The 17399-nt window shown below is 40.3% G+C and overlaps 1 protein-coding gene across 8 annotated transcripts in view; it reads left to right on the forward strand.

Annotated features, from left to right (window-relative positions):
* The window catches only part of LOC119656207 (kazrin), a 414592-nt gene that overhangs the window by 156515 nt on the left and 240678 nt on the right, over positions 1–17399 (forward strand). For 7 of the 8 annotated variants that reach the window (XM_038062602.1, XM_038062657.1, XM_038062661.1 and 4 more), the window contains one exon: positions 6526–6558. The exons of the other annotated variant lie outside the window; for it this stretch is intronic. The gene's annotated coding sequence lies outside the window, so the exon portion shown is untranslated. The remainder of the gene's footprint in view (positions 1–6525; positions 6559–17399) is intronic. 8 annotated transcript variants of the gene reach the window in all.

The raw sequence follows: 17399 nt of genomic DNA on the forward strand, positions 1-17399 counted from the left end.
CGCCTGCTGGTGAATAGTGTGAATATTCTCGCAGTAAATGTATAGGGGAACTCTTTTGTCTAATACATTAGTTGCTGGACACGCTAGCTGCCGAATACTATGAATAGAGCTTAATGAGTGTAAGGATACTCGAATGTGCGGTTCTGCACTAAATCATAACTTTTCCATCTGCTCATCGAACGAATTTTCATTTTTATGAAACATTTTCCGGAAACAAAAAAAGCAGAAAGTCTAATCTATTTCAAGAAAATAAAGAACTCCAAACTTGATTTGATGTCTTTTACAATTACTTCTAACAGAAACTTATCATCTACACTACTGTGGGTATAGAGCGAATCATAAGCGACACATTACAAGTATATTTCACACACCTGATTGTGCTTTTTACGTCAGTTCATCCAATCTCATTCACTTCCAGGTATAACGATATGGTCCATGCCTCCCCACAAAAAATCGATACCTTCATTACGTGACAGAGGCTCTTTCGAAGAAACTCTTGGTTTTTTGCAAAAGAGTTGTTGGTATTGCACTTATCCTGAAAAAATTCAATTAGTCCAATTCTTGTTTCATAGATATGACTTTTTTCCTACAATGGAAATAAAGGTCAAGTTTTAATTACGCATTATCCACTTACGATATATTTGAATTATATCAATTCATTAGATAATGTCAGGGCAGATTAAGTGAAGTTAACAAAGCTGAAAATAGAATCATAATGATGTTTTTCATGAGAGTTAATACTTCATTTAAAATAATCAAACCCTATCACCTTTAGTTAGAATTTAGCGGTCCCAATATAAACTATAAGCAAAACTATCAGTGCCTGCGACTCATATTGGTATACCTGACATGTTCCCCTGATCAGCGTATGCAAGATTTTGATGAACCACTTTACATACAGCATTGCCTGTTCGTGTAATGCACTCGTGCCATTACAGTGCAGCCAGAAATGAAATTGTCAAAACATCTACCGCTGAATCACATATTCTGCACTAATCGTTTTCCACCCGCTCTTTCATTATGAGTTTTGAAGGTTTTGTGTGACAGAAAAGCTTATTAAAATCGGTTCAATGCCTGCCTGCCCGTTTGTGTTGAATTTGAAAGTGATTCCTAATACTTGCGAAAGGGAGTGTAACTTTTTTCCGCAGAATATGGTCATTAGGGGCACCAAGCAAAAGGGCTAGACTAGTACTTTCCGAACCTTATTTCTAACATGAGGTGAAACATAGAGGAGTGACGGCTCAAAATTTGTGCCCGAAAAAGTGAAACAGGTCTCGTTCTCAGAACCTATCCTACCGAAAAATCTGAAGTGATGTATCTATGCAAAATCTAAGTCTCAAAATACATCCCATTCCAATATCTGCACGAATAAAGTTAATAATGGTATATTATCATATTTTGGAAATTCATCCGAAAACCCCCCTTAAGTTCTTCTTAGAAGTACAAAATTTGGTAACAATATAGAGAATAATATAGGACACAATTCTGACAAATTTGAAAGCAAGTTGTAGAAGGTCAAAATTTTGCATTTGACGTAAATTTATTTATTTATGGCATTTTAGGACGTGTATGATGCAGTCATCATATGTATGAAGTGAACTTATATGAAAGGCGGGTTTCGTGGAGACATATCTGCTTTCCTCTTTTAGCTTTTTTTAGTTATTTAAAGATCAATTACTGCAGACAGGCATGTGTTATATGTGCGTGGCCATAAAATTTGCAGATAGTGTTCTATAAAATGGGGGTGTGTGTACGTATATATGCCTTCTTGCACAGAGAAAAGTGCGGATGGATTAAATCAATTTAAATGCTTGCATATATATGTAAACTTCAGTACACGGTAATAGGCAATATTTTTTTGCGTAGGATGAGCACAATATTTATGTCCTTAATATGTATGTTCATATGTATATTTTATTTGGCAATATATAACGGAATCTTTTCCACTCTAGATATATACGAATGAAAAAGCGTTCATAGAGAATTGCTCATACAAGATGAACACAAAACCTTTATAGCTGAAGCGCCCAGCTTCCGGTGTTCCGACGTGGTGACCACGCCGTTCTGAATGGCCATTCATCGATCCGCTCTTGGTCCGACTTCACCCCACTCACAGAATTGAAAGATCGATCCTTCAAGTTAAATGGAGTCAGCTTACAGTCTGCTTTACAGAGTGCCGCATGCAAGGGACTCGTCTGCTCTTTGCTGTAAAAATAAGCACGCAGCGAGTCGACTTGGCGATGATGTTGTGCCACTATGTCAACCGCTCCTCTACTTCGGATGTCACGAAGCATGTTCATTTGCTCCACGGCAGAACTTGTATGATGCATTTGGAATTTGGACATTGTAGCCAACATGTCCCATGTTCTTCCTGCTATAGACCTGCAAGTCATCATAGTCCCCGTAGCTTTCCAACATTCGGCTTCCAGAGTAATTGTTGGTCTAGTGTGTCACAATATTATCACCTTCCGCTGTGCGGTAGGAGCCCGGAAAATGAGTTCTGGGAAGCAGGTGTACTCTGTCGCCTCATCCTCGGTAAATGTCCTATCTTCCTTCTTCAGTCAGACAGAAGATGTCCCTGTCTTGACTATAGTTTTGTATAGCCTGTCTGCTTCTGTGTTTGTTCGATTCCTTTACAGAATCCCCTAAAGCAGTCCCAATTCATTCTCCTTGCATTTCTTCTTATTTGGGAGTTGCCCTCAATCTCGAATCTGATTATTCTGTGATCTAACATAGAAGGATTATCCTACACAGATCAGAGTATTCCCTTGGGTTATGTCTAATGCTGGTCACGAATGTTGGAGTGTTCCCTATGTTATATATTTTGAACTTTGTTAATAATAATCGTTAGCGCAACAATCCTTATTAGATCAGGGCCTTCAAGTGTGTTAGAGCATTTCATTCAGGACCGTAACGGTAGACTACAATACATTGTAGGGAGCATTGTTGTGAATATTGCGCTCACCCGAGATTATTGCCCTGATTTGACTCAGGTACTCATTCACAACTGAATCGACTGGTGTTTGACATTCAGTCACGATAACAAATCCCTCTGCCATCATTGAGATTTGAATTGTGATCTTCCGCTACGACAGCCTAGCGCTCTTATAACTTGAGCCACCCGGACACTATTGCTAAGAATAAATTCAAGAAAGTGTTCAATTCTTCGATTGGTGTCGCTGCTTCCCCAGTCTACGTGATGGACGTTGCCATAGCTGAGGAGAAGCGATAACGTACTTCCCCAGTCTAACGGCTAGCTCCGGTGGGACCTGAAAGCCGTCTCTTGGGAATTAGCCCGGTGTATGTTGCCAAATCTATAGTTTATATGGCAACTTCCACGTTTGATCGGTAATCTATCCCGATCGTGAGAAGTCTATCCTTGCCCTCAACCTTGTTCCTGGTGCATGAGGTCCTCATTCCATGCAATTAGAACGCCCATGAAATCTTCCGTCCCTAGCGCTGCAGTATTAGAATGAAAAACTGTCACCATGTGTGCTTTTGGTATATCATCCCACGCACATGTAGACAGTTCAACTCCTTCCTAGCCGGGCAATTTAGAAACTATGGTCATAAGGCACTCTACAGTGTCTTCCGTCGTGCAATCCACCAATATGTGACCTGGTCGAAAGCATATCCTGGTGAACACAAGCATTGCAGTCCATCCCTTGCACATCCTCACGACAATGTCTTCGATAGTTTCCTGCTTCTCAGGAGTGAGTATTTGCTCGGGAAACGTTTTTGGTAGTATGGTCGTCGAATGCCCTTAAACGAACTATCATAGCTAATGGCGGGCTTCCTGACTCCTGCCTTCACCCTTGAAGTCACCAGTAGTTCCCTCCTCTTGAGTTCAGGTTCGGGTTTTTGGGAGTATTCTCCTCATGGGGGCTAATTTCCGCTGCTCTCCGCTTTCTTGGCTCCGATAAAGATGCCTTTGGTCCGTTTTCAGTTTTCCTAAGGGCTTCTTCTGGATTCACGCCTTTCTTCAGATAACGCAGCTATGGGGTCCCGTTTCTTTGGTTTTATCTTTGTTATATTCATTTTTGTACTCATTTGGTCCTCGCAAGTATGCGGGTTAGGAGGTCTGCCGTGCCATAGCCCCATGCAGGTCAAACTTACTCACCTAGGCGACTAAGTATCAGTGAGAATCCATTCGAATACAGTCAGTTACGCCTCACTGTAAACTATTCAATGAGCATGACACCCTGGATTGGGTGCGGTGTTTTCGCCCCGGTAGTTTAGATTCGTAGCGTTTTGTTGATAGTAAGGTGTCATTCATTTACAGTTGTGGTAGACGTGAGGCTTGGTTCCAGGAGACCCATATGTCATTCTCGAGAAAAGACGTATCACCACCAAAGAGAGACAGGTTGGTCCCAAGGAGCTATATACTGCGTTAATCTATACTGGAATGCACTACTTGACCACACATTCAGGTGAATATTTGCATGTTAAATGCAGACATTACGGGTTACGTGCAAACGAGCAGTTGTGTACTCAAAAATTTTTACTTTAGGAATACCAAAACGCTTTCATACCTGAAGTTTCAATTTCCAGTTTTCGACTTGTTCCTTGAAAAAGCATTTTTCCCTCATCAGTATTCCGTCAAAGGAGAGGTGGATCTTAGAGCCTACAGAATTAAAGTGACTATGGCTGGGATTCGAATCCAGGACAACGAAATCAAGGAGCTGGTACCCAACTAACTCGAGCATTGCACCATATCAACTTTAGAGGGTTTGGTGTAAATCATACTATCATTAAGCAAATTATAGTGGATTAACGTCGGCTACTTCGAAAAATTTACTGCACTTTAAGACAGGTGCTTTGAGGTGCCGATGGGCAGCAACCTTGTCGGCCAGACCGAACCAACGTCAACGTAGTGGCACAGGGAAACGCTGTACTCACTTTGGCTTGCTTGCTCCAAGGATTAATTAGGTCGATCAGACCCGATCTGCACGGGGATTCATCTGAAGTGGCTTCGGTAACGAAACCTTATTAGGGATATACTAGTACCATGGGAACCGGGATAGCCCTTTGAATTTCCATGTTTCAGGAGAATTCCTAGTTTATGTACTTTCAGCTTGATTGTGGCGATTAGTAAGAGTTTCATGAGGTTGGTGGTTACGTTCAAGCTAAATAAAAGATCTCCGGGACTCAAACGTTGAATTGCGCTTCAACTCGGGTCCCGTACTTCTTAGTTCGGTAGAGATTGGGTAGACTTTGCATCGACCAATATGAATGTGGTCCCAATTGGTGATCCAATTCGGTCCGTAGCATAGAGTACCCACCTATCACCCCTTCTCATTTGTTAATTCTGGTGGTGTTAAATCAGCATGCATGACCCAGGCTTTGATTGCAGAGCACCATACCGATTTCGTCAAGGCACTGTAAAACCTCCTATTTCTCCTATTGCAAAAGGTACTTTCATTTCATGCTTCACACGGCTACAATAAAAGAAAAACATCTCTTCCTTCTTATGGTGAACTTCCTGAAATGCAGCAAAAATTTAAGCCACTGTTCCAAGCCGTAAACAAGCAGGCAACCAAATAGCTAGGTAGGCAAGTTATGAATAGATTCCCACAATGTTTAACTTCCACAAAATCTTATCTAAGTATGGATAATGGACGTTGATTTTCGCTGGTCCAATTATTTACGTATTTCTGCGTTGAAATTTATTCCAATATATATTCATATAACATAAGTTTTAAAATTTTTGCGGAGAAATATTTCGTGTATGCCATCTTGTTCTTCCCACACGGCTTATTGTTAAAACATAACGGAGAAAATCTGGAAACTTTTCCGAAAAGGATACTTCCAATTTTCTCATTAGTAATAATGAATGGAATTCTATATCTTTCCTCCGAAACACAATGCGCCTTATCTTCAGATTACTTCCACGAACTTTGCCGAACTTCCGTAGTACACAAAGGCTCCATACGCAGTCCAATAACTCGGAAAGGGTTCAGTCTTAGTCTTCCAAGATAAAATTGAAATTTCCAGAACGCTACTCCTTTCTTCTGTGTTTATCGATGTACGCTATCCGCAAAATAGTCATAAAGTAGTAAAATTAGCGATATACGTCCTTCGACGATTGGGCCCTTGCGGCGTCCTGGTGACCTACTTTCAACCAGATGATGTGCTCTGCTGGTGTTTCCACGAGGTGCTCTTCAAATTAATAGCATTGCTCACGCAGAAAAGTATTAGTTCAATTGCTTTTTCATTCACAGCAGTGGGAGGTCGACATTGGAGCTATCTACCACCTGCCGTTGGGAATGTTCCTGTCGTATCTGGTTTGAAGGCATCTTTTGCTGTGTTGCATTATTTTGGCACGCGACAAACATACAGCTTGAATTTTAGAGCATGCGTTGAAATTTCTCCATGTCCCCACTCAGCTGGGAACAATATTTATTTGACTCTGTCACTGGACAAGTGTTGCCATTTAGCAAAATTTTGTGTTTGAAGGAGATAAGCGTCAATAAATAACTTTACCTACAATAATAAATAAATAAAATGTTTATTCTCGTCTTCCAGGTTGCAATCCTTTAACTGCTAGAACCATTAAAAGTAAGTAAGTGGATTTGATTGCGCTTTATTATACAGCTAAAATACCTGCTTAGAATCGAAGGCATCTACATATTAGATATATTTCTGGACAGGAGTTTTTTAGGATCTAATTCCTTAGTCTCAATAACAGCCAAGCATTTCATTTACATAATAAGATATATATTCGCAAACTGTATTCAGCAATGAAATAAAAACTTGATTAAAGCCAAAGCTGCTCTTTATTCGTGGTCAAGCTGATTATTCTTATACTTTCGCAAGTTGCATGGCGTAAGCTACTCTAATATATTGTAGTTTAGTGAATACCCCGTTCAAGTTTCATTTCTAAAGCAAAGTATTGTTTTCTAACCCCGAGCAGTTGGGAAACTCGAAACTTGCAGAAGCGAGCAATGTGAGCTGCAACTCAATGAACGTTCCACGTCGGCGTAGTTCGCTCCAAGTCGGCAAGGTTCGTTAAGCGAACAGACACATCCCAAGCAAAACACCCTGTCCACATGTTTGCGTTATGGCTGTTTGTTGATGGTTGTCAAGTGTGTGGACTAGACAGATCGCCAATAAGCGCTAGCAACTACACCAAACATCCTGCCCACACGCTTGGTACTAAGATTTTTTCTTAAGGGGTCGTCCGGTTACGAACCCGAATTGCGAGCTAGAATTGCAGAAAAAGTAAACAAGATATTGAGATACTTTATAAGGTTTTTTATAAACACAAAACCTTATTAAAATCGGTTTACTGTCTATCTGTCTGTCCGTCACACGGAGACGGTTGTAGCGATTGACATCAAATTGGTATAAAGGTCGGAACTGTGAGCGCTTACGCATATAGTGAGTTACATCCTTTTACGTCGAATTTAAGGGGGTAGGGGTCCCCATACATGGAAAAAAGGGGTGTAAATTTTTACTTTTGGAAGCCGGTCTTAGTTTTAACATTTGTTGGAAAGGTGGGGAGTGCGCGGGGTTGAAAATGATCATTTCTTAACGGATCCATTCTCAGAAACTACTCAACCGAAAAATCTGAAAAGAGTCACGAGGCTGCCACTATATGGTACCAAGGCTTCGAAATACTCTCCATACCCATACCTGTTCAAATAAAGTTAATGATAGCCCATTACTATAAGTTTTAGTTATTGGCTGGAAAACCCCCGTAAGTTCCTGCTAGAATCACGAAATTGCAGCAATGTAGGCTACAGCATAAGGCATGATCCTACCGAATTTGGTGAAAATCGTACTATTACTAAGAAAGTTATAATACGTCAAAGCTGCCGCTTCTGTGCAAATTCAAGACTTTGAATGTCAATATCACTTGAAAATGGATATTCTCACATAATACAATATATGCATATATTACGTGCTACATACTAATTAGACAAATGCACACTGAAATCTCTTTATAAAAGAAATATACAAAACCTTTCATACCTGAAACGTCTAGCTTCCGGTTTCCTGACTTGTTTTGTAAAACAAAACCTAGTCATCTGGGGTATCAAACGAAAGGTCTCGATTAGTACTTTTCGAAGCCGGTCTTAGTTTTGAGATTCGTTAAAACGGCGGGGAGTGGGAGGGATGCAAAGTGATGATTTCTTTAACGGACCCATTCTCAGAAATTACCCAACCGAAAAATCTGAAAAAAAATCATGAAATCATGAAGCTGCTCTATATAGTGCCCAGGCCTCAAAATACTCTTCATATCGATATCTGTTCAAATTAAGTTAATAATGGTATATTACCATATTTTTGGGAAAATTGAGTAAAACCTGCTTAAGTTAATCTCAGAGTTGTAAACGTTGGTAGTGGTATAAAATATAATATGAAGCATATTATCTCCAAGTTTGATTAAAATCATACTATTAGTAACAAAGTTACAGTGGCTCAAATTTGTCTTTACTGTGTAAATTTACCACCCGAAGTACTAAATCTGACATGCTAAATGCATATTCTTAACGGGCTACGTACAAATGGGATATTTCTACACTCAAATATACTCACAGAAGAAGCAAACAAAACCTTTCATACCTGAAGCGCCCAGCTTCCGGTTTCTCGACTTGTTACTATGTTCGTTCATCTTTAATAATAATAATAATCGTTGACATAACAATCCATATTGGATCAGGGCCTTGAAGTGTGTTAGAGCACTTCATTCAAAACCGTAACGGTGCACTACAGAACACTGTAGTAGGTAATGTGTCAGCATTACCCTTGCGCAGCTATCCGGGCACTCCATCTTTCCTTTTTATTAATTGAACAAAATTTTTTTTTTAAATTCTGGTCTTGAAGTGGCCTTAACTGCGCCAAGGTAACAAAATTACACCCGACTTTTTGGCAGGTCTCCTCAAGTTGAGATGGACGAAACTGAAAAAAACCATATTTCTATAATTGTTATATCCTTTCGCTATCCGCAGACACGAGTTTTTTGAAAAAAAATGAAAATTCTCAAAATTGTGGATGTTTAAACAGAAAAGTCATTTTTAGCATTTTTTTCGAGCTAAAAAGGACTATAAAGCGGGAATTTTCTTTTTCAAAAAGCTGAGGTCCGCGGGCGCGCACGCGGCACTTCTACTGAACAATTAAAAATTTACAGACATGAAATATTCCAAAAACTCTAGTCAAGCGATTGCCAAAGCTTTTGAAAAACACGACTTATGGGGAAATGCGTTTAAAAATAAACAATGAAATTAAACACGATTGTCGAAACTTACATCGGTTATGCCAGCTCCATAGAGCTCTCCTTCCTCATCTTCAAGAAGTTCACCCACACTCAAACGTAGGAAAAGGTTCGTGTGAAAAAAAGAAAGAAACTGGTTCGCCATCTCTTTTTAGTAAATACAGACGTCGTTCCCGTGTGCCACGTAAGCGTGTGAAAGGATAGAAACTGGCTGTGAATGGCGACCCATATCTTGTGAACGATTATGTTTGTTAGTAACATATAGATTCGAAATATTTAAAAAGTCGATTTTTTGAAACGGCGCAACCGAACTTCCTAAGACTTCGCACATATGTAGAGGGTACTTCAGAGATTTCTACCCAGTTTAACACAGCCAAAAGTGTTTCCCAGCATCTCACGATAGCTCATCTTCAGATCCCTCTCTTTGGTATCTGGTGCTGTCATAGATCAGTTACGTAGAACTAGCCGTTAAGGGTGGTCTTGTAGAAATTGTATTTCTCATTCGAGTGAACACTGACATTCGTTGTATTTTTCCCGCTGGGTTGCGCTCTTCGTGATACCATAGAGGTTTGAATAGGGGACCAGTTGATATTTCGTTCGTGTAAATCGACCTTTTTAGGTTTTTTTTGACTTTTTTTAGTTATTTGTATATCAGTGTCAACTACTCGAGGCAAACAGGTGTATGTATATGTGAAGCTTACTGGTAGTGCACATGTTAGTGCGTTGGCACCAGTGGTTTTTAATTTACACGTATATATGTATGTTTTTGTGCACGAAGTAAGGTGGAAATGCGTTAGAACAATTTAGATGCGCACTTATATGTATATGTACGCATCGGCATACGGTAATAGGCAATGTTTGTTTATTTAGGATGAGCACAATATTTATGGCTTTGATATGGATGCACATGTGTGCATCTTGGAGTTTGGCAGAAATATTTTGTATTTTTAGCCATGTACAAATGGAAAATCGTGAAAGAGTTTCTTCCATAATCATCTTATATACAAAACATTTATACGTAAATTGCCCAGCTTCCCGTATCCTAAATTGTTTAGGCATAGCGCCAGCTGTTGTATGCATAATAACCTCCTGGGACCCTTTCTGTCGTATTTGTTATTGTGGTTATGCTATGTTTGGGTATTGATAATTGGTGAGTATAACACGGAAGTTTGATCGTTGATCGGAGGCGAAATTGGGCTCTACAAAAACAAGAAGTTTGGATTGTGGAACTGTCATTTTTGGCAAGGCACGGCCCAGCGGATCGTGGGAAAAAGAATATTTTTGGTGTGTCACGATGATTAAATGTTAAATAGTATTTTTCTTCTTAATATTACGTTTAACCAGGCTTCATTTTACCAACAAGAGGCTTAATTGAAAATTGAGCTTATTTTTACCAAATATTAAAAATATTTTTTTTGTATTTTATTTTATTTTGTATTTTTTTATAGAAATTCGATAGCCTCCTCCATAGTGTCCGTGAGTAATAATATTGAAAGAATATTACTATTTAGATAAAATATAAAATATAAATAATTTTTGCAATTTTCTATTTTAAAATTCGATTTCCTGAATGGGCACTGCCTGACCACTTGCTTCTGCCCTTGTTGAATGCGTAACAGACGGGTGCGTTGACCGAAAACAGGGGAAGAAAATTTCTCGCCGATTGATCCAGCTCCAATCCAGTGGATGATAAGCTCTACACTCCCTCAACCTTAAAGCCACAAATTTCTCAGTCCTTTATGCATCTGAGGATTTCTCTTAGTGGAAATTATGCTACTCGCTGTAGTTGGAGTTCATCAATACCAAATATCTGATGTTTCATGCGCTAAAGGCAGTGCACTCACATCCAAAGTATTCCGCGGATTCCGCTTCCTGGACAGGGAGATATGTACTATCATGTAATACTCCTTTTCCGATATGTCCAGTTAGAATGCTTACCAAACTTCAGCATATTTCTCTGCTTTCCGAGGGGATAAAACTTGTACTGATGAAGGGAGTAAGTTGCTCCCGAAATATATATATATACATAATAAAATAAAATTGTAGTTTGGAGCAAGCTATTGGTCTATCAATTTTAAACTTGAAGTATGTTTGTATTATTCTAACAGGTAAAGTTTAATATGTTCAGCGGCGCTCTACCACTTGTCCTCGTAGAAAGCCTGCTGCCTGTTTTTGGTAACATCAATTGTCAATGCTACTGACACTCCAACTGCTCATTCTAATCATAGTATGGAAGAAATTAAACCCTCCTTTGTTAAGGTATCCGAGTTTTAATTTCCCTCTACGCCACGGTGATCACATATGCAGACTAGATATAGAATTCAAATCAGTTCTATATTCATGAACGATTTTGGAGGTATTCGCCAAGTCGTCCTGCTCAGGGTGCACAGCCTTCCAATTCCTGACAGTTTGTTATAAAGCAGATTCGCTTCGAAATTTTCTCAATTCTCTTGTATTCACGTTAGGAATTCCTGTACATGTACGACAACCGCAGTACTGCACTTACAATTGACTTGACGTGGTTGCTTCTAACAAATTTGATATCAGAACAGAGGCTTTCGGTCTTGTAGATTTACCATCGAAGAAGATCTCAGCCCTCCTTACTCATCCAATATCGCAAATTTTGTTAGATCAAATCCCTAGTTTTTCAACTCTGTTTGGTGGTGCAGCAACTTTAGTAGTTAGTATTGAGCTTTCCCAGGCTCACCGTGTCTGTTTCGTACGAATCCCTTTTCACACACCGGCATTAGATCGACGCGTTCACGTCACATCCTTTCTTCCTCTGTTCCTGATAGAGACGGGAAAGGAGGTTCTAACTGAAAAGATTTAGCCTGGAACCTCTTTTATTTGTGGTTGAAGTTTCCTTCTGCTTTGCCTCCCACCCTTTTTGGAAAATTTAGGCCATAATGCGGTCGGCGGACCGATCGAAGTTTAGTTTCCAATTTTTCTCATTATGGGAGTTGCTGGTGTCAAAATGTCGCTACGACAAGGTGCCTACTCATGATTTTGGAGCTGGTTTCAAACAGGATATTGACTGCTAGATGCCGGTTCACTTTAAGGCGCATTGCAATCGTGCAGGCTTCCTATGAGCAACAATATGCAACTTAGCAGTGTCATTGTGCTAGTATTGGGTGATTTAGAGCGTGATTTAGCAAGATAGACTCGTCGTCAAAAAATTTGTTTTATTCAGATTCACTCTCAGACGTATTGCGTGATGCGATCATTCCACTTTTCGGTCAGTAGTTCGAGAACAGGTTTGCTATGACACTAAGAAAACATTGTCTGCATAGAGCAGTGTGACAATGACCATATCAAGAAGAAAGAAGAATGGTGAAAGGATGCTTCTTTGATGAACACCCATAGAAACACGAGAAACTTTCCATATACCTGCTATAACTTCAAGAGTTCCTCTGGCACTAGGTGTTGTCATAAAGCTTACCAGATGAGTTTGTGGGGCACATGGACAAACGCTTACTCTTGATCCAGAAATTCATTACAGAGAAGGCGATGCCTCTCATTGCACAGATCTTTCTCGCCATATCGAGTGTCTAGTTTAACGTAAAGATCTTTCTAATGACCGCTCGGGTCACAGCGATCGCTTTCTCAGCTTTCCGGTTGGAGCTTCCCTCCCACCCCTTTCCCAAACAGTAGAAGAAGGGATGATCACTAAGACTCCAAAAGGGTCACCCTTCTTAGTGTGGCAATTAAAGGGATATCTAGGTGTGCAAAAATATAGCTAAAATAATCCCGGGACGTATAAGGAACGTTTCGAAGACCTGTTCGACAGAGAGTAAGCTAGCTTCCGCTTTGGATCCTCCTATGCTAAGCACATCAGCTCCTTGCGGATCATTCTGAAACAGGGGCCGCTTCATCTGCTCTCCGTGGATTTGGAGTAAACAAAGGCTAGCAACGGTCGCAGGTAGTTTATTACAATAGCGTCTTATATTAAAAGTTTAATGAGTGTCCATTTTTGATAACTTTTGATAGACTAACATGTGGTATACATAATTATACAGGGGTGGGGGATTATACAGGGTCTCCATATTTAACGTTTTGTGTAAAACAAAACGTGATTAAAATCAGTTTACTGTCTGTCCATCTGGTTATCCGTTCGTTTGTTTGTTTGTCTATCACACCTAGTATCTCAGAAACGGTTGCTCTAATTAGTACGAAATTTGGTAGAAAGGTGGGGCCTGTGTTTTCCTTTGCATACATAATTCCACATTGGGTTTAAGTCCTATACTTGAAAAAAAGATTGCAAATTTTTTTTCCCCGTATAATATAGAGCATGATAATACCAAATTTGGTGGAAATCGTACTATTACTAACATAGTTATAATAGATAAAAGTTGTCCCTTTTGTGCCAATCTTTTGCATTTTAAAATGTTAAACGTCAGTATCATACTAAAGAGAATAGTCTGATAAAATACATAAACACGTCATTGGCTATTTAATCACCCCTGAACGTATTAAACCGGCTCCAGATGAGGTAGAAGTAATCGTAGATCCCCCAAGGCCTAGAACGGTAAAAGATTTAACATTTTTTGGGAATGATTAAAATTAACTTTTTTTACCTGTATATTGCGATTCAGTTTTGAAAAAATATTTATTTGGTCTAAAAACTGAAGATTGAGTGGAAGCCACTTTTGCTTTTGAAACCAGCAAGCAACAGTTTACAACAGTCTACACTTTTGGCTTTCCGTCAAGTTGATTTGATATCATGTTTGGGATTCGTGCTGAATCTAGACTCTGAAAGCGCTCAATAATAATCTATCGTTGCCAGTCCAATGAAATTATGGAACATTGGTGTTGGACGCTGAAAGCTGCTACTATGTCCACAATAATCCGCACTGTACAAGTACTAGACGAACAGTCCATCGCGAATAATTGGTTGTCATTGGTATACAACGAGGACTTGAGTCTGCCCTGCGTTGATGCGTTAGCTGTGTAAGTGTAGTAGTTTTCAGGAATATTAAAGGAGGAAAGTTCCCAATCTTAGACGTGAAATTAAATTATGTTAAAAGATGTCGGCGAATTTTGGGAAAAAAATTTAGTTACCAATGGAAGAGGCCATCTGTCAATCTCCCTGTCTGTCATAACTATTACCTCCGAAGCGGTTGCCCTTATTGGTACGAAGGTGGGAGTCCCATTGTATGCAGTGAGCAACATAATTTCACAGTAAATTTAAGGGAGGGAGGGGGGGTCCCCCGTCATGAAACATTTGTTCACCGAGTACAGTTGCGTGTGCTATAAAATAAAAGGTCTTATTTAGGTCTTTCCGAAGCCGATATTAGTTTTGATATCGATTACAAAGGGGAGGAGTGCGAAGGTCCAAAATGGTTCAGTTGCTTTTAACATCTGTTCTCAGAAGCTACTCAATGCAAATATCTGAAAAACGAGCCAGGAAGCCGAAGGCTAGACGCTTCAGGTATAAAAGGTTTTGTGTTTCTCTATGTGAGCAACGATGCGTGCAATGTGCAGAGTGTGCACATGGTTGAAAATGACATTGCCTTTTATTTTTTAAAAAGCCATTTACATAAATAATTTGATCTGGAAAGCGCTGTAGTTATAATAGTCAACTTCATACGCTTCGCACTGGGAGTTCAATATTATTAGCAAATGGGAAAAAGTCAACCTGCAACAGATACAAACAAGTCGGAATACTGGAAGCTGGGCGGGTCGAGTATAAAGGTTTTGTGATCATCTGTGAGAAACTCTCTATGCCCGAATTTCGATTCGTACATAGCTAAGAATACAAAGAATTCTTTCATTCTTTCACGTCTTAGAGTGCAATAAATTTACCCTGAAGTGCAAAACTTTAACCTTCTATAACTTTGATAATGCGTCCAAACTTTTCAGAAATATGTCCTATATTATCGCCTATGCTGATGCCAAATGCGCTTCTGGGATGAACTTGAGGGCCGTTTTGCGGAAAATTTTTAAAACAAGGTAATATACTATTGTTAACTTTATTTGTGGAAATATCAGAACTGAATGTATTTTGAGACCTAGGTTTTGTATGGATGCATCACTGATTTCTTTCAAATTTCGGTTGGATAGGTTCTCAGAACGAGACCTGTTTCACTTTTTGGGGCACGTTTCGAATCCTGATTCCAACATGATTTACTCAATGTCAAAAATAAGATCAGTTTCAAAAAAGTACTAATCGAGCCCTTTCATTTGATACCTCACATGAAAATATTCTGTGAAAAAAAAAATGTACGAAGAGAAGGGTGTATAAACTTAAAGTGCAGGGGCTTGGAATCCCAGTACCGGCGGCTTTTGTCAGTGAGCAAGCAAACTCCAGATCGTCGATATCCCTCAACTGCAGTGCCCTGGTGGTGACCATCGTGGCATCTAATGCTACAAACAACAACAAAAAAAAAGAGAGGGTGCGGGAAAAGGAAAACGAACATCCAGTATTCAGCTGGAGCCAGCTTTGAAGAAGGGGCCTAAAACCTCGGTAGAAGGGAGAATAGTGCCTAAAACACTAGCGACACCAAGGAAGCGGATGTCTCAAAAGGATTACGAAGGCTGGATTAATGTTGGACCAAAAAAGTCAAAAAAGAAGAGACCAAAGCCGAAGATTTTCGCAGCTAAGTAAAAAATTTACTTGGAGAAAGTGCTGCCGTGCGTACTCAAAACCATGGAATCCCTATACAGTGCAAAGGTCTAGATCAGGTCACTTCTAAGCCGAAAATCTGCACTGCCTCCGCGGAGCAATTCAAGCTGCACGACTTGCAGGAAGCATCTATTGTAAGCCTTAGAAAGATGTATGCAGGCACACAGACGGCAACCATCTTTCTACCAGCAGAAGCTACGGGAGAACTGCTAGATGTCGGGAAGGTCCATATTGGCTGGATCGTCTTTAAGAGCTAATCTCGTTAAAGAGACGCCTCAAGTGTCTCTTGTACGGACATCGGGCGAGAGGTAATACTTCCCGGGAAGGGGGTCCAGTTCGCTTTTGAACATCACTTTTGTTAGTCCTCCAAGAATGAGGAGAACGTCAGATTGGTCTGTGAAAGCAATTGACGTGGTTGGACCAGGACACTATTCCTGGTACACCTTTGGGAAAGCCCTCCATATTACGGAGTATATCACGACGACATGCGACTCATCGATGCCTAGGCGTTATAGTTTCTCCAGTAGAAGGTCCAACTACTGCTGGAATAGTGAGTTGTCTGATCTTCGGTCGGCGTGTCATTGAGCTAAACTAGCGGCGCAGTGAGCAATGGGTGGGATTAACCAGGAGGTAAAGCAGCGAGCTCAAAAGGAAGCTCAAGGAAGGGTTGTGATGGCGAGATTGAGAGGTTAGACAGCTCCATGTCCCGACTTCCTGATAATCGTTCAGGGTTTGTTCCCCCAAGAAAGTACAAGCGGTTACAGTCTATAGACATCTTTAGATGTGGCTTTAATACCCCCAGTCCCCGACAAAAGAAGTACTGGAAATTTGCGGTAGGCTGGGAGACAACAAAGCTCCGGGCCTCGACGACATACCAAACAAAGCCCTTAATCTGGTCGTTAAGACGAGACCAGACATATTCGTAGAGTTGTTTAAAGCGTGCTTGGCTGATAGGATCTTTCCCGAGACATGGGAAAAACAAAGGTTAGTGTTGTTGCCTAAACCTGGTAAGCCTCCTAGTGAACCATCTTCTTACAGACCCATATGTCTAGTTGACACTATGGGGAAAATGGTAGAGCGAATAATCTACAACAGATTGCTTCTGGCTGTAGAAAGTCTGGGAGGCTAATCAGACCGACAATTCGGCTTCCGTACGGCCAGATCAACGGTTAACCCCATCAAATTGGTCATTGGCTTAGCTGAAAATGCGATGCACGGAAGGGGTGGCACTGGTAAGTGTTGTGCTGTGATTACCTGTGACGTGCAAAATGCGTTCAACTCGGCCAGTTGGAACCTTATAAGGAGGTCATTGGTGGCGATTGGTGTACTCAATTATTTAATTGCGCTAGAAAATAGCTACTTTGCAGAGAGATGGCTCTGGTACGACACAGATAGTGGAACCAAAGAATACATTGTCTCCGCGGGTGTTCTATAGAGCTCTGTTCTGGGACCGCTCTTGTGGATCATTATGTCTAGTTATATCCTTAACGTCCCAGTTGCTAGCGAGGTCACAATAGTAGGTTACGGCGATGACATAGCGATGGTTGTTTTTACAAAAGA

Source organism: Hermetia illucens, chromosome 1, assembly GCF_905115235.1.
Source record: "Hermetia illucens chromosome 1, iHerIll2.2.curated.20191125, whole genome shotgun sequence".
NCBI lineage: Eukaryota > Metazoa > Arthropoda > Insecta > Diptera > Stratiomyidae > Hermetia > Hermetia illucens.